The sequence below is a fragment of the Protopterus annectens genome, chromosome 7.part0 (assembly GCF_019279795.1).
Source record: "Protopterus annectens isolate FY-2018-M chromosome 7.part0, PAN1.0, whole genome shotgun sequence".
NCBI classification, from domain to species: domain Eukaryota; kingdom Metazoa; phylum Chordata; order Ceratodontiformes; family Protopteridae; genus Protopterus; species Protopterus annectens.
In genome coordinates, this window is record NC_056739.1 from 1,134,332,255 (window position 1) to 1,134,357,254 (window position 25,000).

A 25,000-nucleotide genomic window follows, 5' to 3' on the forward strand; every position below is an offset into this window, starting at 1 on the left:
GTTGCAAGCAGGTGTTCTGTGTTTTATTTAATCTAAATTATCACTCTGGTTCATTTGCAGTACAGTGAACAATTTCCACTGATTTGGAGAAACAGATGAGTCATATCGTTTGTCTGTAATTCCGCTCATATAATTGACTGGATTTATTTTAATGGACAATAGGATACAATTGTATGCTTTTACTAATAGTTGGAGAACAGACCACATGAGAAAGCATACTTTTCAATTTTTAACTAGAAAACACTAAGTTTTAAATGCGTTTACTATGACTGATTGTTGGTTAGTGGTCATTCAATTAATCTTTAGTACAAGGTCTAAAGCCTTGGGAAGTTGGAATCTCTAAACAGCAATGCTCCCAAGTTTGGAAACCTCACAAAAACAAGTTTTTATACACCTTATTTCTAAATATATCTATTCCAATGTCACACAAACTCAAGATAAGAGGGAGAAAGTAAAAAACAAAAGACATATTCTTACTGTTTTTATTCTCTTTATACTCACTATAAGAGTGACGGCATTTGGAAGGTAGGACTAACAGTTACAAACTCAGGACTTTGCACATCTAAGTTTTATACATTAGACACTCTATGTATATTTTCTATATGTTTTAAATGCATAATATTTAGTTGGCTTATAACATAGTAAAACTCTTTATTTTAAAGTTATGGGGAGGTGGAAGAAAACAGCATATGAAAAATATTCATTGTATTTGTTATCCTCTCACTTTATATTTATTTTACTGTTACATGAACATATGCATAGCACACATAAGAAGCCTACTGTTAATTTACTCATAAAAGTATACTTTGATAGATGACTGAGCTGTATCTTAGAATAGCCTAATTTTTGAAGAACATCATATATATTTTTTAGCATAGCATAGCATTTATGAATGGGCTTTACACATAAATGGAGAAGGATGGCAGTGATCTGGCTGTAACAGTGTAACACCAGTCATACTGCACAGCAGTATCCAGGCACAGTCTTAGGAAATTTACTCATTATATTAGTTATCCCATCAGGAAAACACCTCAACAATAGCATGTTCACTGCTACCTAAACAGTTGTGAGATCAGCAACAGATGTTTATCCAACATTCAGTGCTGTCAAGTTAAATCTGACTCTTATAGCAACCCCATATACAGCCAACACCGTCCAAAAAGCTTACTAGGCAAGTAAAGAATGGCAATAAATTGGCAGCACTTTTTTCCGTGTCACAAACATACTAGTCATATAAACACACACACACACACACACACACACATATGAAATACCCACTTCATATATCCCTGTGGATATTTTAGAGTCACCAGTCCACCTACCTAATGTCTTGGGGATAAGGGGTGAAATGGAGTACCTACAAAAAACCCATGCAAATGCAGGGACAATACAGACTCCATACATAAAGCACACCAACTGAGAACTGAATTGAAGCACCTCTTACTGTGAGATGACAAAGCTACTTACTTCAACAGACATACCCAGAAACAATTTCTTTGAAAGATAGCGCATTGTAGTGCTATGCAAATGTTTCTGTTACATTTGAGTCCCAGCAACAAGAAAGAAGGTTTAGATTTAGCTAAACCTCCATAAAGGCCTGCTTCTTATGCAGATTACAGGGCATAATTTAGTAATTTCACCGAGGAGCTTGGGCTACTGATAAGTTCAGCTGGTACAGAATACAGACAATGAACTGCTGAGATGGAGATGTGGGACTAAACAGTATTTATTTATGTAGATACTTATGTACATTTGTATGTTTATCAGAGTAGTGTGCCGATCCCAAGCAACCTATTTCAGGCACAGCCTGAGTTATCACCTTCACAACAATAAGAAAAAAATACAGTGAGAGAAAATTGCACACAGAAGAAGCTTAAGAGAAATGTACCCTCACAAGAAAGATGAAAAAAAAAAATGAAAAATTTAAGAGTAATTATAAAAATGGTTCACAAGTTTCAGAATATGAAGGGAAGATTTTGAGGAGAAAGAAAAGCTAAGAGAGATGTGCTGATTAATGTGGTTCAGCTGATATATGCTGTCTGAGAATACTTGCACATGGCTTGGTTTTAGAGGTTGTTTTTTGATCTGAGGTCTGCATTCAGAACAGGAAGGGATTTCCAGAGTTTAGGAGCAAGTGTAATTTAGTTTTTGGAGCTATCAGGCTCGGTGTAGCTTGTGAAAGACTTCTGAGGATGTAGGAGGAGATTCTTCTAGTTTGTTTGCCTGTGAGAATTGAAAATGTTTCATAAGTTAGAAGATTATAGAGCAGTAAGTCAAGTAAGTGTTTCATTTTCTGTTTAATTGGTAGCTTTGGAGAGTGTCGAACAGATGTTTTCCTGAAAGGGGAAGCTAGAGATGAAATGGCATATTTTATTGAAGACTGTCCATAAATGGTTGTGTTATTCTTTGAGATATGGTCTGTTATGGGTACGACAGAGTCTATTATGGGTATGCCATTTTCTAGTTGGGCCAGAAGGATTCCCTTACCTATGGCAGCTCTTGCTAGGGATGTTGGGTAAGATGATATTTTCCTGAATCAGAACAGTAGGCACTTAAATTTGTCATGTGTTCTTTTTATGTGGAGACAGAAGTTGAATTTTGTTTTGCTAAATTCCTATGTATGTGAAGGTGTTGCATTGTTTAGATCTGTAATGTCCAAGCCTCTGATGCTTTGGCTGCCTTTTGATTAGTGCCAAATAGACTGATTTAGTTTTAGATGGGTCAGCAATTCTTTGAACTGTGGTAGCCATTGATTGAGGTAGTGCAAGGTATACTGGAGATGAGTCTGAAATTGAGAGTGAGAGTCACTTGATCTGAAGAAGACTACATCATCTGCATACAGAATACGTTGTCTACTATGTGGCTCCTGACAGAAGTTTTGCACTTCACCAGTTACTAATAGCACAATAAAAAAGACATAGGCATGCATATAGGGTCCATGTTCATACTCCACCTGTCATAAGTGAATAAAACACATACAAGTCTTAAGCTGGTTCTAGCAGTGGATAAAAAAATCCTAAGAGTCTGGTCAATTGCATCCACTCCTATGTTCCTAAGCTCATAGTGTAAATGGTAACTACTTAGTTTTCTTATCTGAGGGATGAAAAGACATTTTCCATGAACAATTAGCAAGTGCAGAAATTTGATATACTATAGAGCCAGATTTTAGAACTCAAAGATTTTGAAGACACCAGAGGCCAGGAAAAGGATTTGGATACACAAAGAGGGTTTTTCATCCCCTGCAGGCATCTGGTCAAAATTAGCATGTGTAGTGTTCAGTGATGATTCCCAAAGTAAACATGGGCTGTGTGTGTGTGTGTGTGTGTGTGTGTGTGTGTGTGTGTGTGTGTGTGTGTGTGTGTGTGTGTGTGTGTGTGTGTGTGTGTGTGTGTGTGTGTGTGTGTGTATGTATAATGGCATAGTGACTGCTGAACCTGGGAAACTCACTTCTCATTGTGGACATCAAATGGGGTTGGCCATACTGGAGGTATGTCATGGAAGGAAACTGGAGAGTTTTTAAGTGAGGCAGGCAGCCAAGCAAACCAGAGACAGAGAAAGAAATACAGAGCAGGCAGACAAACCAGAGAGAGAGAAGCAGCTTTAATAGGGAGCTGGTTCTCAAAGACATAATTTATATTGACCCATCCCTCAGTGCCCCCAATCCATGCCACGTCCAGCAGCATTGTTCTACCCCTCCAAAATGCTTGGTCCTGTGTAGCTGGGGGCTGGTCATGGATCCTAAAAAGTTCTGGGGGTTCTGCTATTGATTATTTTATTTTACATTTGTTTACCAGAATGGTGCGACTGGTTCAAAAAGAACCTGTTTTCAGCAGCCGTCCAAGGAGAAAAGCTCCAAATAAAGAGTGTAATGTGCAAACATTATAAACAGAGTATCACAATAAAATAAAAGTGAAGCAAACATAAATGTACAGACATTACAGATAACGAAATATGAAAATAAATGTACATACAGTGGAATAAAAGGAAATAGATGCCCTGTGAGGAGGCAAATACTCTGAAAAACAGCATTCAACATGGGAAAACAATATATTTACATATAATGCATAGTATTCAAAGATGACTTTTTTTTCTGGATAGAATTAGTTGATATAAGGCAGAAGGAGGAAGAGGATAGTAGCTGCAGATTGGGGAGAGAGTGGGGGGGGGGGGTTAGCCAGGAGAAGAGCAAGGGCACAGCCAGGAGTTGTTTATGCGTTGTTTTACAGATGTTTTGAAGGCAACTAGGTTAGAAATAATTCCTGTAGGTAACAGGACCTACAAGAGTCATGTGTGCTTCTGTGCAGTAATTTTTTTATTTTATACACCCTATCCACTTTTCCTTTTCCCTGTGCCCCCCAGTTTCCTGTTGCATTTGAGGACAACTCCACTCTTAGGACTGTACCTCCCCTTAGGGATCATCACCAGCAGGCACTCTCTGCCCAAGACAGGCATGCTTATCCCTCCCTGCTGCTCTGTCAGTCACCTGAGCTGCTAATTAAACCCTGGTCAGCTGGACCATAGTTAAGGCTTTATCCTACCATTGGAGTGGCTGTTGTGCAGCTACCTCTTCATGTAGCTCATGGTCACTACATCTTGAGGAAATTAAATTCCTGACCTCTGGATTTAGACAGAATTCTGAAAAGGAGTCCCCAGGGAGCTACATGTGAAGGAAGAAGCTGCCTGAAAGGTATCTCTGAAATCTGGAAAGAGATAGGAGCTGTTGTGCTGTAAAAGATGTAGAAGAGAAACTACTAGAGTTATCCCTGCCTGTTTGACCAAGTTTGTTTGAGTGAAAAGATAATGTACTTTGTAAGCATTCTGCATTTGATTTGATATTGAAACCGGTTAATGAAAAAGAGGCGACAATAAACTGCACTATGCACTTTTGCAAAAAATGAATTATGTGGACTGCAAGAACAAACTAGTAATGCATTATAGACTGGATTTTTTTTTTGCAGAAATCATTTTTTTCCTTCCATATGAATAAATCTTAAGATCTCAACTAAAACTGACAACGCCAAGCACAAAAACTATCGCCAACAGTGGAGTTTGCCTCCTTCTCCGCTGCTGTATTACCCTAGAGTTGATATATATAAGTCCAGGGGTGTAGAGGAACACCCCCCAACATGGGCTATGTTCACTGAAGGTAAGTTTCAGTGAGAAGTTTTCAATTTTTTTTTTACTTTTGTGAAACTAGTTTCAGCCAACTTGATTCTATATGATTAGATCATCAATAATCAAAAATATAAGAAATCAAAACTACACAAATCAAATTGAATACCATTTTATACATAGTATTCACCTCACTCACTGTCGACAACTAATATAATTCAGCAGATTACAATACAGTGATATGTACTGATCCACATACACAATATACAAATGTGCAAACATAAAAGACACAAACTTTGGAAATTCTACATTATCATAAGATGATCTCTGACTTTTGCCATAAACATGTTTCTTTTCTTTCTTATGAAAAATCTTTCTTGGTGAAGTAAAGGGCCTCATCCTCCCAGAAAAAATGCATTTTCAAATTATCCACGTTTGCTCTCTAACAAAGGTATTTGTAATAACAAAAAGATAATGAGCTCTTCAGTGTAGAAGACATTTTACTCATCTGTGCCAACTTTCAATGAGGTTCTGTGCATGAAGGAATGCACACTCCTGCACATCACAAATGCTTCAACAATTAGTTGCAAACAGTAGAGAAAATGGACCAGTAGCAGCCACAGAAGTACAAAATTGCCTCACTTTACAATAAATGCAGTACTGTTCAGAGTACTCCAAAAAATTACTGGCTGATTCTGGGAGGTCACATTTAAAACTACATACACCAAACATATTAGCTGGCTAATCATATAACATAATTATATGTTTTCAACATTCAGCATTCTAATTATCTTTGCATCATAGGTTCATAGGTCAATACAAGGTGGCTAATCCAGAAACCCATTACTAACCTATCTGCAATATTCCAGGTCATACGACCCCATTGACATGACAAATATATACCTAGCTTTGATTCCTTTCAGTAATGGCTGGGGAGGATGGATTTACAATTGTCCATCCATTCATCCAGGTTACATTTAAAGAGAGCCAAGGAACTAATTTGGTTCACATCAAAAGGAAGTCTATTCCATAAAACAGAGATTATCTGGGATATTTATCTATCTCACCAGCAGATCCTATTTATGTTTTAGTGAGAGTTAATATTTCTTGACTAGGTAGTTGCATAGGACAGGTAATGTCCTTAGGTCTGGTAAAATAGTACCCCTGGTGATAAATATGGTAAGGTAAAAGGATTTCCTAACAACAGTGAATACAGATAAAAGGATAATTCATTGTCAGTGAAGGTGCCTAGGTCCATAATGGATGAGACATCTTTCAAAGGGGTGTCAACTATGCTGTACATGCATGGATGTCTGGTTGTTCTGAAGGGCAGAATACTGCATTTCTTGGCATTTCATTTTAGGTTGTGGTCAAGGCACCACTTATTGGTGCATGTTAATCTCTCCTGAAGAATTTGGAAGTCAGATGGGGAGTTAACAACAGCTCCAAGTTTGCTGTCAAACGCAAACTTGACCAGGCACAGGCCCTTGATGATGGTCTTGAAATCAAAGATGTTAATACCAAAGAGAAGTTGCCCTAGGACCAGAATGACTGCTGCAGTCTCCACTCCTCTGGCACAAATTCAGTGGAAATGCTGAGGCTGAACAGGCTTACTAATGAGTTTATCAGACAGTGTCTGATGCTGATAAGAAGACAGCCTGACACATTATCAGGACCCATGGAGTAAGTGTTTTTGGCTTTAGAGGGAACATTTAGCACTTGTTCAGAGGTGATCAGAAGGGACGGTGTAGGTGTGGTAATAAGCTGGTGGCAGTTAAAGTGGGATAGGGGGTGTAAAGTTAGAGTTTAATTTGTACACTAATATATTGGCTATGTACTCAGAGATGACTAACTGATGTTATTATATATTGGCTTTGAGCATTGCTGAGCATTACCTGTAAGGTTTATGACATAACTGAAGAAGATTTTTTGGTTGTCCTTAGCAGAAGTAGCAATTCTCAATTTGTACTTCATTTTGAAAGATTTGATTTTGTTTCTGAGTTCTTTGTTGATCTTTTTTGACTTCATCTCTAGATGATGGGGGTATTAAGTTTGGTGTTGTGGACTATGAGTTTCTTGCTCTTTTTGTATAGTTTTATAATAGCATTCTACCATAAGGGTTTGTCTCTGAATCTGGCATTGTATTTATGTTTTATGGGAACAAATGCCTTGATGAATGCTTTGAGGTGAGCATAGAAAGTATCCCCAAATGTGGCAGCATGTGAGATACAGTCATCAAGGTGAAAAGGGTGCTTACATTTCATCAGGTTATCAGGTAGCTGGATTCTGTTTGCTTTAGAATAATCTCTAAAGACAGAAGGGTTTTGCACTAATTCATGTTTTACCCCCAGAGTGAGGGTTATGAATGGTAGTCAGATTTCACTAGTGCTGGAGTTGTTGTAGGTGTTGAGCATAGGGGTGCAGCATCTGCAAGAACCATCTGTAATATCTTGAACAAGCTGGATTAGGGAGCTAGGTCCAGGAGTCTTTGTGCATATTTATTTGAGATGGTATAGGTTTTCCCAGTTAATGGAAGGAGAGCTGAAGGCTCCCAAGAGAATATTGTTAGGCTTAAAAGGGAGGGATGTCATTTTGTTTAGATATGCCCCATGGGTTGAAGTGATATGGTGGGGGGTATGGTAGAGGTCTATGTTATGGTACAGAATTTTACTTACCATAAAAAGGATATGGAGAAGTTCAAGGTCACTGAATGCCTGGAGGTGGGATATCTTCTTAAGAATACAAACACTGTCCACCAATGACACTGTCACTTTACATGTAGGGGTGTTATTGCTGTTCTGAAACCATGTTTGAGTAACTACACAGATATCTATATTTTCAAGAGTTATGAATCCTTGTAAGAAGTGCAACGTCTTGTTTAATCTTCTAGCATTGAGTGTTTCTACCTTTTTCTAGTTTTGATTCTGATTAGTTATGTTGTTAATATGAAGAGACTGACCTTGCCTAAAAATGATGGGGGGCTTGGAAAAGGTCCTGGCCAATATATGGAAACCATGAGGAGACAGGTGCAAGCTATCCCTAACAAAGCAGACAAAAAAGCATCTGAAAAGCAAACATGCCAACTTATGTGATAGTAAAGATTTAGGTAGGCATAACTTTATTTAAATTGATATAGCACAAATAACATTTGCTGAACAACTCATGTTATTTAACACAAGATCACTTGTATCTATCCAGTATTCTAGACTACACAAGGTCAAACTTCCCTTAGGGAATACACAAATGAACAGATATTTGTTGTAAAAACTATTTTGTTTGTTGTGTTTGTTGACCAGGATATTCCAACTGGGCCAGCCATCCAAGACCCTTTTTCAGCAGATACCTAGGGAAAACATCTCCACAGAAAAAGTAGTTAGCAAAGTCAAAAAGTATAATAGATTTGTACTATAATGAAGACAGTAACATAGCTACAACATTCAGTACTATGAATTACAATACTGAAGAACATTCATCTTCATAAACTTACAGGTAAAATGCAAAGGTAGCTTGTAAGGTATGCAGGGAAGAATGGTGGGTTTGACAGATTAAAGTGAGAATGTCTAAGTATTAAGTATCTGAGATTAAGCAGAAGAGTGTAACAGGGAGTGAGCTCTACGTGTATGCTACATAAATGACATATAATCAGTGACCTTTCAAAGGTGTTGCTGGAGTATTTACCTACATACCTGCACGGGTGCTTTTCTTCTCAGATCCCTGCTGAAAATGGGCCTGACATAGTGAGACAAACCCAGTTAACAAAGTACAATACATAAATTACACAGACACATACACACAAAAATGTCTATATAGCTATGGGTACAAAATAGATCAGCGGAGTAGTATGTTGTATGAACCATTTCAGCAGATATAAAGCAGTGAGTATGATCCACAAGGCTAAGCTCCCTCACTCTGTATGATATCTGAACAAAGGGAACACTGTAGTGCACAGGATGCCACAAATATCCTTCAAAACTGGAGAAAAGACAGGCTTGTTAAGTACTTTTCTAATGTCAGAAAGGGAAGCTGTTTTACTATATCTGCCTCCTTACCTTCTATCAAAGGCAGTCCACACAGCCTATCTGGACCTTGCCAAGGCCTTAGATACCATTTCCCACTCTGGAATCATAGATAAACTTACTAAGCTGGGCATAAATCCTTACGTCACTCGATGGGTTGCCAACTGGCTTACTGACAGAACCCAGACTGTAAAAGTAGCCGACTCCAAATCCACCTCCAGACAAGTGACAACTGGAGTACCTCAGGGTTCAGTCCTGGGACCACTCTTGTTTGGCATCTACTTCTCTGAAGTACAGGTAAACACTAAGGGACTCTGGCTAACAAAGTTCACAGATGACTGCAAACTGGGAGCCATTATTGAATCCCCAAATGATGTGAATATTCTACAAAAGGTCCTTACAGAAACAGATGCCTGGTGCCAGAGCCATGGGCTAAAGCTTAATGCCAAGAAATGTATAGTTATCCCCTTAGGAAAAAAACATGTACCCATGAATTACCACATAGATGGCAGTACACTAAGCATCGAAAGTGTGATGAGAGACTTAGGGACACAGGTGGACAGAGGTCTCACTTACGATAACTACATTGCCACAACAGTCAGGAAATCCTTCTATGTGGCACACCTCATCACTAAGGGCTTTTCATCCAGAAAAAAGGAGGTCATTGTCCCACTTTACTCATCCCTCATTAGACCCATTATAGAGTATAATGCCCCATTTGGTATGTACCTCACAAGACATCTGCAACAGCTGGAAAGGCCACAGAAATACCTCACTAAAAGAATCACAGGCCTAAAACAGATGCCATATGCTGACCATCTAAAAAAACTCCAGCTATACTCTGTGGCATATCGTCTACTCAGAGGCGATCTCTGCTTAACATACAAGGCCATGTCAAACCCTGAGCTGTTGGATATGATCCACTTAAAGAAATCCCAATCCGTCAGAGCCACATGCTCCAGGGATCTAAATCTTGTCATCACAATGAACAAAACATGCTGGAGGGATAGGTTCCTGACCCAGAGACTCCCCATACTCTGGAATAGACTGCCCATACATGTCAAGCAGAGCGTCTCTTTGGCCCTCTTCAAAATGAAACTTGATGATTGGATAGGAGATAGGAAATTTACCCCGGGGATCATGTCAGTCGCCCTGCTAGACAGGGGACCAGAGAAGTAAATATTGTGGCAAGAAATATCCATGGAATTGTTATGGCTAGGCTTGTAGAGGCCCTAGGGCCGATAGCCTAGTACCAACCTATGAACCTATGAACATGACGCATGGAATCACTGGGGAGATATCCTATACTTCCTCTGAGTTTGTTCAATCTTGTATGTGTAGTTCAGGGCTGGGGGTGCCCCCATCATGGTATTCAGGGAGGCTTAGTCCCTGCAAAAGACACTCTGGTGATGTTTTACTATACCTACAACCGCTCACCTTGTTTAGTAAAGTGTGTGATCGCTACCATTCTGAGAGTTCTGTACAACAGTTTTATACCAAATGGAATTCTAGGTACAGAGTTAAGGGAGGAATGTATAGCAAAACTGTGCACAGAAAGGTGCTTAATGAGCTGTTGTTAATCACGTCTAAGTATTGTTAAGCTGTAGTCACATGCTACAACATAACAGCCACCTCAAAATAGAAGAAAGAGTAATAACAGCTTTGCAAGCTCTGAGATAGTTTGCCGTGCCACACTTTTTAACAAAAGTTGTGGCAAAGCGAGGTCACTAACTAATTTTAAAACCATTGGGTTCTCAGGACACTTCACTTCTGACTGTTGTCTGTGAAGCAGTGTTAAGTGTTTTTTATGATGTTCAACGCTGTAAAACTGTTTGTGCTCTTACACTTTTTTCTGGAACTGGTTGTACATGGAGCAAGCAGTGCTCTATGCACTACAAAGATTTATGATTGGACCTACCATATCACAACTGTTATTATGACTTCTCAGCATAGATGCCAATGTTCACCTTTCAAGTTTCACTTTGCTCCACTCTTGAGGTGAATATCTTGGTACCCATGTATCAATCACATATACTGGTTATGACTGGAGACCGAACCACAATCCTCTATAAAAAATACACTGATATTGTAGCTGTTAGGTCATGCATCTCTAGCCATAGAGCTCTGCCTCTTGAATGGTATACCCAGGTGGTATGTCTGTGCCGCAGTGAGCACACAACCAAAACCTGTTATATTTTACTAAGAAAAGCATGTATGTACATGAGCAATGCAGCTTTTTATTCATGTTAGCCCTGCCTAAATATATAAATATATATATATATATATATATATATATATATATATATATATATATATATATATATATGTGTGTGTGTGTGTGTGTGTGTGTGTGTGTGTGTATATGTCTCACTTTCAGGTTTACCTTCTACCGTTCTATAGCATATAAGATTAAAGCACCATGAATTTCAAGGGCATGTTTTGAGATGTGAGATCTTACAGAATTATCTCCTGATGGCCAAGTTCATTCTCACCAAAGAGTCACCCACACTGCATATGGTAAAAGCCAGTCTGTTCTGGAGAAATGACCGGTCAGATTGTTAAGGGGTCAAACATTTTAATAACTTACCCTGACTTTTGTTGTTTTGTTGTCTTGTTATAGAATGGATTAAATGTAACCTGTAAATCTATGAGACTGCTGCTCTTACTGTGTAGAAAATACATTTTATAAATATTCTTTGCATACTGCAACGCTTCAGGTAAAAATAACATCAGTATTACATTATTGATCCATACATTATAAATACTCATTTAATTTTCAGTAGTAGTACTGTCTGCTCTGCCTTCCATCGTTCATTATATTGCTACATTCTCTAAATGTCATTTTGTTTCCTTAAATAGATTTCCTCCAGCAGACACAAGTTACAATAAACTGCCTACTATACTATTTAGAAAAACCCACAAATGGGGAGGTCATATGAGTGACTGAGGGATGTCAATACTTGCATTCACTTTATACTCAAAGCTCTACCTTATACACTGTTTAGCATTCTGCTGTAATACTCAAAAAATTATGGTTAACAAGATTGAATTATCAAAAATCAAAATGTGTCTAGTATAATAATATATAACTGGAATTAACAACTCATGAAAAAAGTAATTTGGCTAAACTAAAACAATAATTCATCAATGGCTAACAATTTAGTTTTTTTTTTTTTTGGGGGGGGGGGGGGGGTGTAAACATGTATCGGTTATAAATGTTCCAAAGAAATATTTCAGGACAAAACTAAATGGTTACATTGTGAATCCGCATTTTGCTTCTGCCAAGGGCATATATTTTTAGATTCATGTTTACAGAGGCAGACAAAAAGCTGTAAGCCTTTTTTTCCTCAGTCCACATTTTGTGTCAGTGCATTGAACTTCATGTCCCAGAGGCTAGGCATCAGTCACCTTGCATGTGACATTCCCCTCTTAGCTGGCAGTGCAACAATGACAGAAAGCTGGGCAGCCTACTCAAAATCACTGTTAATATGACATTTTCAGTACTATGTATATTAAACCAGCAATCAGAATTTCTGAAAAGGCATATTTGCAATATTATCGGTCAGTGGCTTACTGAATAAAGTTCTGCAGAAGGTTCTTGTACTGCATGATGAATCAAAAATAACCTCATGTGGCAACATAAAGCCCAGCATGGTGGAGACATACTGCTGTGCTGACATTCCCAATGGCCTTTAGCTGTGCTTGCGAAGGTTGAAGTTAAACATTTTATGACGCTTATGCCCAGTACAGAATGATGTCTCTTTCTCTTTTTTATTTAATGACTATCATCACCCTGGTGACCAAAAGGTTCATATGACTGATTTCTGTCAGAAACCAGAAATGAGAAATGAGTAAACACAGTTTAGTCAGTATTTGATGAATTAAACATTGCATATGTAATGGAAAATTATTAAAGTGTTTTATTTTTATTCAGAATAAGAATCACATTTATTGGCCAAGTATGCACACATACAAGGAATCTGACTCCGGTTTTGATGACTCTCCATGTATTAATTACATAAAGGGCATACATACAACTATTAAAAACAAAACAAAAAATGTACATATATATATATATATATATATGTATACATATAAGCACAAGGTGCAAAGTGCAACTCAGTACAAGAAATACTGAAATAAACTCTGAAAGAAACAAGTATTAACAATACGTAAGCAATATTGCAGAACTCAGCTGAACTTTTCTAGCATACAAGCAGAGTGGTTTGTTATAAAATCGTATGTACATATTTTCGTTGATGCATTTGACACATGGTGCTGGAAGTTGCCCGAAGTAAAAAAAATACTAAATAAATCAATTTGCACTTCAAATAACAGTTGAAAAATACTTGTCAAGCCTCTGACTTTGGGGAAATGGTTAACATACTTGTAATCGATGTTTAAAGGCTGTTGCACATTTATGCTGTGTACAAATGTAGGCTAAGACCAATATATTAGATCACAAGAAGTTTCTGCTTCTTGTGGACATTAGAAATGAAATCTGGCAAGTTGCCAGGAACTAGAAACCTTAGGTGAGAGAATATATATTATTTTTTTATTTAGGATATGTTTGTGGTCCTGCTCACTGCAATGTAACACTGCCATGCAGAATGTGTGTAAATATTTACTGACAGCGTAATGTACATGTTTTAGTATTAGGCTATAAAAGGGATTTATCATCTAAAGCTTGATGAGGTTGTTACCTAGTTAGTTAACGATATTATGTTTTATTGCTGTTGTTCCTTGTTATTGTTTCAATATTTGTTCCATTTTAAGGAATTTTGTCACTTGTTAGACTGACTGGAATTATTGGAGGGTCACATATGCAACATAATTTCCGGGAATAAATCCAAGTCCAACACTTTATAAAACATGATGTGGTGGGGACTTAAAGATGGCCGCCATTCTGTGAGCACTGCTAATCTACAGCTCTTCAATACTTATGGAATAAAATCAACCCAGAGGAAATACCAGAACCAATTTAATCACAATATTCTGAGCTAACAACTATAATCCATACCCAGAAAACCAGGAAGGGGGAAATAATCCTGAAGAACTAACAAATCTAACAAGATTACATCTGATTATCTGGGGCTGAGGAAATAATCAAGGAAAGGAAGCCGTGGCTCAGGGCACTGTACACATTCACTTCTATCTATTAACCAAGATGCCTTACTTCCACAAAATGTCAGAAGAAGATAACAATATGGACACTACAACAACAAAAAGTAAAATCTCAGAATTATTATCTCCGGAAAAAGATCTGAACTCTAAAAGGCAGAAAATAACAAAACAACAAGACAGTGCAAAATCAGGGAATAAAAACAAAACAGAGCAACTAGCAAACCTGGATGACGTAAAAGCAGCTTTACTGCCTATTCAAGAGGCAATAAAAGAAATGTCTGTTTAACTACAATCATTTGGAACTTCCTTCAACCAAATCTTAGAAAGAATGGACAAATATGAAGCCAAAACCATGGAAAACGAGGAAAAAATATCCCTTCTATCCAAAAAATCTGATTCACATGAAGCAGACATACAAACCATGCAAGCTAAAATTATTGATCTGGAGGCAAGATCCAGAAGGAATAATATAATCATCAGAGGCATGCTGGAAAACATTCAGCACAATGATCTGATTCCTTCTATCATACTCATATTTGCAACACTTCTTAAAGACCAAAAAACAGCCCAGCAAATAATAATTGAGAGAGCACACAGAGCCCTGAGACAATCTCAAACTTCAAATGTTCCAAGACCAGTTTATGCCAAAATACTCAACTTTCAAGATGTTAATAAAATATTAATATTTGCAAAGAAAAATGGAGGACCCCTAATATGGAACAACAACAGAATTTCTATAGCCCAAGATCTGTCTCTTCAAATTAGGCAAGCCAGACAGCTTATGTCTCCCTATTGCAAATTTCTAATTGACAAAAACATAAAATTTCAAATGAAGTATCCAAATACCTTACTATTTTCTGTGGATGGGGTTAAATACTCAATCGCCAGCAATACAGAAGCAAAATCAACCTTTATGTCTGTTTTTAGAAGAATTCCCACCTTGGACAGCTAACTTCAATCTCCAATGTGATTCCGAGATTAAATGGGTCCCATAATAATAGCCATGGACTTACTTTTCCTACAGTTTGCTCCTGCCTTGCTCTAGGCCGCTTTTTTGGATTGGCGCAACCTTATTTCTTGTTCTACATCCACGAGAGCCCCAACAGGAAGTACACAACATCCGCGTCATGCTCGCTTTCCCACGGGAGGAACAGAAAGTGCTTTTGCTGCTACAGAAGCCATTTTAAAAAGTAACACTTCTGGAAGTCCGTCTACATGAAGTGTCTCCCTTCGAGAAGCTAAGCAATCGGCATAGCTGTCCAGTAGTTCGAAATGAAGATCAATGGAACTGTAAAGCAAAAAAAAAAAAAAAAAAGTTAAATACTGATGAGAAATCGTTAAGAAATGTAATGGTTACAGTTTAAGCACATATTCTCTCTACACATAGCAATCTAAGTTACTTTTAAATGTCAACATTTATAACTAATGTTCCCAACTTCTCATAGCATAATTAGAGCTGCTAATGCATATTACACTCCTAATAGTCATGAAAATACCAAGTGCTAACAAAACAGATTTTATATACCATAAGGACTACACTTTTGAGGTTATAATCACAGGACTTAATGTCACTTATGGTAATTTTAGCATAGCTAATTCTGCCCTCTTTAAATCTGTATCTATACATAATATGAAAACATATGGTTGGTTTGGTCCCTTACATAAAGGCAAACATGTTACAAACTGCACAACATGAGAACCCCTGCGCTAACTTTAACACATTCACTAATCCTGAGATATATAATCTACATAAAACTACTTTTTTGCCACTAATATGTCAGGAATTGAACTCTCCTGGTTGGACACTATACTGAAGGTAGTGAATTAAGTAACTTAATACAAAATAAAGTGTAATACTGTAATAAGCTGACACCAACAGAAACATATTAATAATTCCTGAAAACTCTGCTTTAAAGCATGCTACCTTGGATATCATGTTGCTGACCCAGGTAATTTTAAACTCATAGAACTGTAAATGAAGTTCACACATACAAATATTTAATAATAATAGAAAGAAGCAATGCTTTTGAGGTGCTTTATATAAGATATACCATTGAGTAAATCTTACTAGGACACACTATACCGAACTTCAGTTTACTTTAAAGCATTTAATACATAATACATTTGATGCTGAAACCAACTTAGAAGGAATTTGCCTAACTCTGAGAACAAAGAAAATACATAAGTTAATGTATTGAGTCTACTACAGAGTGTAGTTTGGAAGTAGATGCTCTCCTATAGTATACACTCGATAATGCATTAAGGATAGTAGAGTGCTTACTCTCTTTTTTGTGTCTATCTTATATTTCACAATGCTATAATAATAATAAGATTCACACCTATGTGAATTGGTCACTAATGTTTGCATAACTAAGTGTGTCTATGTTCATGTATATGCATATCTGTATGTGGTTTTATAGTTATTTTGTTTTCTCCAGGACTCATCAGAATAAGAAAGTGCAATGTAAAACAGATAAAGTATATCAAATCTGTTCCAAAGAAAAGTAGCGGCAAGATCTGTTTAAGCACAAGGCCATCCTAGAATTAAACAACACAGGGCAGGGGTAATAAAACTGAGGGAGTGATAATTCTTGTAACAGTGGAACCTCAAATTTGAGCAGTCCACCAAAGTAAAGAAAGTAATGATCTGGGACAACAGTCTCCTACCAAGGGGAAGAAGACTAATTTACAAACTAAGTTTAAATGAGGATGGAATATACTCTATGAACACGGTTATCAAATTAAACTTGAAATAACAATTTATAATGGTTAAACTTTCAGAAACTATTAGAGGTAAGTTTCTTAATTTGATGTTACCTGTCTTTAGGCAAGTTCAGAACTGGTTAAAATGGATTTTTCAACTTTGATACCCTTTTTATTAATCTTATAGGAAGAGACTTGGATTGCAGAAGTAGTGTTTGTTAGGGAATGAGTGGGTTAGGCTTTGTACAAATAGTCTTAGGTCACACAGGGCCACTAGGACTCTTTTACCTGTTGAATACTAACATACAAGGTATAGATATACTAATAATTCAAACAAATACAAACATCAAATCTGGCAAGGTCCTGTTTAATTCCTGGTCCAGGAGATTAGTGGGTAGGCACAGGGAAGGGACGGGAATAAAGGAATGCTTTCATAACATGTTTTACATAAGAAACAAACACTTCCCAATATACGTACAAAAAATTTCCAAGATTACTTACACAAAATAAAAGCTTTATAAATGTGGGAAATAGACTCATGGAACATTAAAGGGCTCCAGAACATTAAGAAAAGGAAACTGTTTCTTCACCTAGCGTTACAGTCTAAGGCAATCTTTTTACTAATTCAAGAAACACATTGAACTACTGAACAATGGTCAGAAATCAAGGAAAAAAAGTGGATAAGAGAAATTATAGCTTCTGAAGGGAAAACCAACAGTGCAGAAGTAGCCATAATCATTAAGAACCAGTACAAAGATAAAATTCTAGAATCCAGAACAGATAAAGAAGGAACATGGTGTTATGTAACCCTTTTAAATCCTGATTATGATAAACCCATTTTACTTCCCAATATATATGCTCCCTGTAATAACCAGCACTCCATTTTCGCTTCATTGTATCCTATCCTAAACCAATATAATAACCACTACATGATCATAGGAGGGGACTGGAATGCATATCAGAACCCAAAAAAGGATAAATCGAGTCCACAGAAATCATGTAACAAACAAGCAGTTTTAACATTAAGCGAACTTAAATATGACTTTAATTTATATGATCCCTTCAAATATGGTAATAACACAAATAACTCAAATAATTTTACATTTTACTTCTAACTGTCATAAAATGTGGTCGAGAATTGACTTTTTTCTAATTTCAGAAGCACTAATTAATCTTGACCCCACAGTATGTGTATATGCCCGTCTGATAATTCTAAAATTACTTTAAATATTATTAAGACCACGAGAAACAACACACTACAATGGGGATATAACTGGTCTCTGAACCCCAATCTTTTAAATAAAAAGGAAATAACTCAGGAAGTTCAGGACATTCTTAAAAGGTCCCTAGAGAATTTAGCAAAACAAAAACACCTTCCTGATATCGAATGGGTGGCAACTAAAGCCCAGATAAGAGGTATTTTTCTACAGAAAGCTTCTCATTATAAAAAAATCCAACTTAAAGAAGAAAAACAACTAGAGGCTAAAATTAAATCATTAGAACTGGATCTAATTAAAAACTACAATACGCAAACCGAAACAGAATTATTGAAATGCCAGAAAGATCTATTTTTGGTTCACAATAATAATCTATCATTTCATGAAACTAAAGTACTTGCAAAATATGCTAATCATATACAAACTCCGTCACGAGCATTGGCAAGGATTATTAATCAGTCTAAAACACCGTCTCAAATTTCGGAAATAGTTTATAAGAATAAAACCTACACGAAAACCGAAGACATTATCAAAATTTTTGAAGTTTTATATTCACAAATCTATGGAGAACAAAAACACCTACTCACAAATCAAAATAGTACAGACTTCCTACAAAAACTTAACTTCCCGAAAATTGATGTGAAACAAAGAAAAGAGTTAATAGAACCAATAACCATGGAAGAAATAATAACAACAATCAAAAAATTGAAGTCACATAAATCTCCCGGCCCAGATGGTCTTACAGCGGAGTTTTACAAAACATTCTATCTTATCGCTGCACAAATATTATATCATGTATTAAACTATATAATAAACAATAAAATTAATGATATACACTTTAATGCATCCAAAACAATTTTCATACCCAAAGAAATGGCAGAGCCTCAAAATCCGGATAACTACAGACCCATTTCATTACTCAATATTGATACTAAAATTTTAACATCCATTCTGGCTAATAGACTGAAAAAAATAACAGACATAATTATTTCAAATGAACAATCGGGTTTTTTAACATCTATGCATACCAGTGACAATACACTAACACTGCACACATTAATCTCATATGCTAATCTCAATAACCAAAATATATATGCACTACTTATAGATGCTCATAAGGCCTTTGATAGAGTCAGCATAAAATTTTTATTCCAAATCCTACCTTACTTTAACATACCCGAAGAATTTATTACAACCCTGCAAATACTATACAACAATCCTTATGCAACATTATATATAAATAAAAGGTGGTTGAATAGGATACAAATCAGAAATGGCACTCGTCAAGGGTGTCCTTTATCTCCCTTATTGTTCAATCTTTATCTTGAACCCCTATTTCTAAACATCAAGCAAAATGTATATCATAATGCCCTACTAATATATAACACAAAAATTTCCCTATCAGCGTTTGCTGATGACCTTAACATATATTGTACAACGCCAACCACAGACACTAAAAAAATACTGTCTGCTATCGAAGACTTCACATCAATTTCAAACTATAAAATAAACCTTAAAAAAACTAACATTTTCCCTTTAAAAACTCCGAAACCTTTCTCCCTGTTACCTTTGATAGGTCAAATAAAAGCTGAAGAAAAGATTAAATATTTAGGAATTACATTCTCTACAGATAACAACATTTTTTTATCTCAATAATATCAAACAAAAATGGGATCACATCCTACTTGATTTAAAGAGATTGAAAAATCTGAGACTACCACCGTTAGCCAAAGTCTCAGTTATCAAAATGAATATCTTGCCCAGATTTTTATACATCTTCATGTCCTCCCAGCTATCAATACCTAAGAAATTTTTTAAGCAAATTCACAATGAATTTGCTAAATTTATATGGGAACCAAAAAAAAGTAGAATCTCATATGATAAACTGATGACTCCGAAAAGCAAAGGTGGATTAGACCTACCAAACTTTTAAAATTACTATTCAATCATAAACGCCAATAGAACTTTAAGAATCGCAAATTACAATATGCTAGGAAATATCTGGATGCCACATTGGGTCAAACTGGGTTTTAAACATATTGAAAGCCTGAAGATAAATCCCAAACCAATACCTTTCTTAAGCAGTAAGAACATTAGAGCATATAACATACTGGAAGGCCTTAAAAATGCTATAATATTAACACAAAATCTTTTCAAGTCAGTAAATCTCCTTCAACCCATGATGATACTACAACCCATCCAAAAAAACCCTAACCTGAGAATTAACAATCAGCTAATAGACCTGAAAAAATTCCTGTTAATAATTAATATAACACTACAAGATCTATACCCATATTTGAACTGTACCACTCATGAAACAAGAAACCAATTGGACCCTCCCAAAACATATTTGCTGATCTTAAGACAGATTAAAGAATTGGGTCTAAGCTACCTTCAAGATATAAACATCAATAAAGATGACTTAATGAAATGTAACTCATTATGGCAAGCCCTTCTACAACACAATAAATTCATAACATGCTCATACAAAATGATCAAAGACCTGAAATTTCAAGAACACATACTCTTATCAAGTTATTGGAAAGAAAAAATACCTATGGTGGAAAACCATAAAATAATACAAGCTATCAACCTAACAACAAAATCCATATCCCTTCAGAAGTTAGGCTTTACCCAACTCATGATATATAATAATGCGTATTACACATGCCTTAGACTGCATAAATTTAACTCTAGAAACTCCCAATTTTGCCCTCATTGTAAAGATGAAGCTGCTGACCTTTTACACCTGTTCTGGAGCTGTAAATGTGTATTCAAACTTTGGAACTCCCTGAAAGTACAACTACAAAAGATGGCATATCAATCATCAACGCTTACTTGGGAATTTACGATGCTACACATTTCCCTAATTAACCTATCTAAAAGTCAAGCAATCATTCTCATTAATATCTTTCTATTAATGAAGTTTTACATAGCTACCAACTGGATGACCCCATCTAAAATCATATGGAATAACTTTAGGAACTTAGCAATAAAACATATACTAGCCCACAAATACATAATAAACAGACAAAACAAAAATCCCAATATTTTGAAACATTGGGAACAGAGTTTCAATATAATACTTGCATAAAACATTGATTTTGGAAGACATTTACAACATACACAACAAAACAATAACATTATATAGTATTATACCAACCTGGTGGTACTAACCCTGGAGAAAATAACTCTTATTTCTTTCCTGCTATGAAACTATGAAAGCATTCATGTAAATAGTGTAAATATGTTCTATATATATTGTTGTTGTACCAGTTATATATCACCTGTGTTTACTCTTGTGAATTGATGTATATTGAAAATAAACAATAAAGAAATATTATTGAAAAAAAAAACATGATGTGGTCCTTGTGCTGATTCAGAATAACTATGATCGATTCTCAAAAAGGGGTTATTTTCTTATTTCTATTTATTTTCAAGATTGAAGTAGACAGAGTAAATAGCTGTGTAAAATTGTTGCAAAATAAAATTCCTTTATAGCTTTTTAAACTCCCATGGCACTCCAAGTGCCATCCAAAGAAATAACTACTAGAATGCACACATTTGCTGCAAAGCAGTAAAAACACTTGTCACTCAACACATGTTTAATCATAGTCCACTGAGATGGTGAGATCAATGACTATGGCTCCATTTAGGAACTGTTATCCATGTTTTAAAGGGTTTCATCTGGGAATTGTCCAGTGTACATTTAATGTACTTCTGTCAGCAAAGAACCCATGCTAATTTCTGGAGTTTTGCCTGTGTAAGCATTCATTTTTCCAAGATTTTTCATAATGCTGGAAGAATACATATTATGCAGAACTCCATTACTTACATTTATGGCACTGGAAATATAATTTTCTCCAAATTAACTCTGATGACGCAGTTAAACCAGCAGCAGTTTATTACCTTTGTAAGTCTCCTTCTGTGCTTTCCATCACAAAATTACCTGCTTTCTTCATCACTGTGTGTCAAACTAGATACATCATTGTCTTCCAACAGGGATTCTTTGTATTTTCCAAAGTGTAGAAATTGTATCTCAGAAGAAAACTTTACATGTTTTTTTTCTTTTATGTATTTTCAGTTGCTGCAGCAGAAGGATAAACTAATATGACACATTAAAGTGGTTTATTTGTAATAAATGAATGATACTTAAATTCAAATACAAATGCCAAAACAGCACAAATTCATAGGAAAATCCAGTCATAACCTAAAACATGTTATCCTTATTGTCTCTTATTTTAACAAATGCTTTTGACCTTGTATAGCCTTGATTGTTATTTTAACTGATTTCCACAATGCTATAAAAGTGACTTCCTACCATATCTCATTGTAATTAATTCACAAAATAGCACTTGTGCTTCACTGAGGTACAGGCCTGTAGGTAAATCTGATATCACAATAATATGTAAGAACTTTCTTATTAAACACACTACAGAAGTCTGTAAGATAATGACTGAATGGTGGTTAACTTCGTATTATGTTCTGTTGTCTTGCAATATGCCATGTAGCCTTTTTATTGGTATCACATCAAGAAACAATTTGTCTTCTTTGCTGACTTGTTATATAACCTTGCCAGACACTCTTGCCAGCAGTTGTATATATGCACTCACTGTTTTCTTTACTAGTTATAGTTAAGTACTGTGTGTGTGTGTGTGTGTGTGTGTGTGTGTGTGTGTGTGTGTGTGTGTGTGTGTGTGTGTGTGTGTGTGTCTGTGTGTGTTTATGTGTGTATTTGTGTGTGTGTTAGTATACAGACAAACTAATGTAGACTAAGTAAATATGCATACAATCACATAGAGTAGAACTAGCGAATCAGCAGTTCAGTAGGTTGTTTATTCTCCTTGATCCTTTGATGCAGAAGATCAGAAGGCCATGGGTTCTAACATTACCACCCCCAATATTTGGGATTATATTTGGATTCTGACAGTGTGGTGCCCTAACAAATGGCCGATGTCTAAGTGAGGAGCAATAGGTAGCCAAAAGGGACATACTAACTGTGTCAGCTACTATATGTGTGTGTGTGTGTGTGTGTGTGTGTGTGTGTGTGTGTGTGTGTGTGTGTGTGTGTGTGTGTGTGTGTGTGTGTATATATATATATATATATATATATATATATATATATATATATATATTGAAATGTGTATACATATATATATATAGATAGATATACACACACATATGCACAGAAGAAACAAAGTATAATACCTTACAAGTTATTAAAATGAAAAAAAAAAAGCTAAACACAGAAACCCTGACATATTCAGATGCCAGACAAGGACATAGAATTCAGCTTTGTACTTTTTCATGACCCTGATACTTGTGTTCTAGTAATATCCATTCAAATCAGATAGCAGATAACTTTACCCCTTATGTACTCAGTACAGAGTGTCATGATATCCTCATTCCAGAAGCAGTAGTTCAGCAATATACCCTCTGTGTGAAGTTAAAAGTGCCTGTTTAATACCTACACTACCACCCCTTTGCATTGTGATGTCCACAGCTTGCCCTCAGCTGTACGATGTGTACCACACCTGTGTCACAGTACACAAGCACACCTCCATTATACTGGTGCATCCTGTACAGCATGTAGTGGTTTATATAGGATTGTACATCAATGTCCACAGCTTGCCCTCAACTGTACCATGTGTACCACACCTGTATCACAGTACAGAAGCACACTTCACTTATACTAGTACATCCTGTACAGCACGTAGTGGTTTACATGGGATTGTACTTCAATGTCCACAGCTTCCCCTTAACTGTACCATGTGTACCACACCTGTATCACAGTACAGAAGCACACTTCACTTATACTAGTACATCCTGTACAGCACGTAGTGGTTTACATAGGATTGTACTTCAATGTCCACAGCTTCCCCTTAACTGTAGCATGTGTACCACACCTGTGTCACAGTACACAAGCACACCTCCTTATACTGGTGTATCCTGTACAGCACGTAGTGGTTTACATGGGATTGTACTTCAATGTCCACAGTTTGCCTTCAGCTGTAGCATGTGTACCACACCTGTGTCACAGTACACAAGCACACCTCCTTATACTGGTTTATCTGGTACAGCAAGTAGTGGTTTACATAGAATTGCACTTCATGGTTTCTATTACATTAGTGCTCTGTGATACTGATTTTAACCAGGTCCATGTCATCCTTTACTTCAGTCGCTGGCATGACTTTGGCAACTAGGCTTTCTGCAGTTGAACAGGCAGCCACACCCCTGATCATATTACTATGTTTGCGCTGCAGTGATCATGACTGGGTACTGCATTCCTGAGGTGCCATCTTTTAGAAAATTGTTAAATCAAAGAACCATCTGCCTAAGGTGGTGGTAGTTCAGTAGGATATTGATAACATCTGATGAAGCATGTGTAGAATATCTAACACCCTGTTTGGAGATACTATTAATATTTCTTTTTTTTTCAATACAGTAACCTAGATAAAACTTTAACATCACCATAGTTTGTGATGTTATTACCCCAGCGCACATAAAATATTTTAAGATAAATGGATTCAGATGATTGCACAATGCTACAACCTGTTGTATTTATGCTCCTCATTGATGTCTGTAATTATAGAGTTGTTTTCCAGTCTGCTAAGTTAGACTGTATATTATAATAAGAGTTGTGAGTGGCTGACCATTGAAATTCCAATGACCATGATTGGAATCCTCGAAATAATGTAACTGCAAGTGTGAAATGTGTGTTTATTTAAATATTTGTATTTGTTATCCAGGGTACAGCTTTAATTTAGATGGATCGTTTTCAGACTCAGCCCAGGATCGGTGTCTGGTTAACTGACTCGCTCAGAGTCA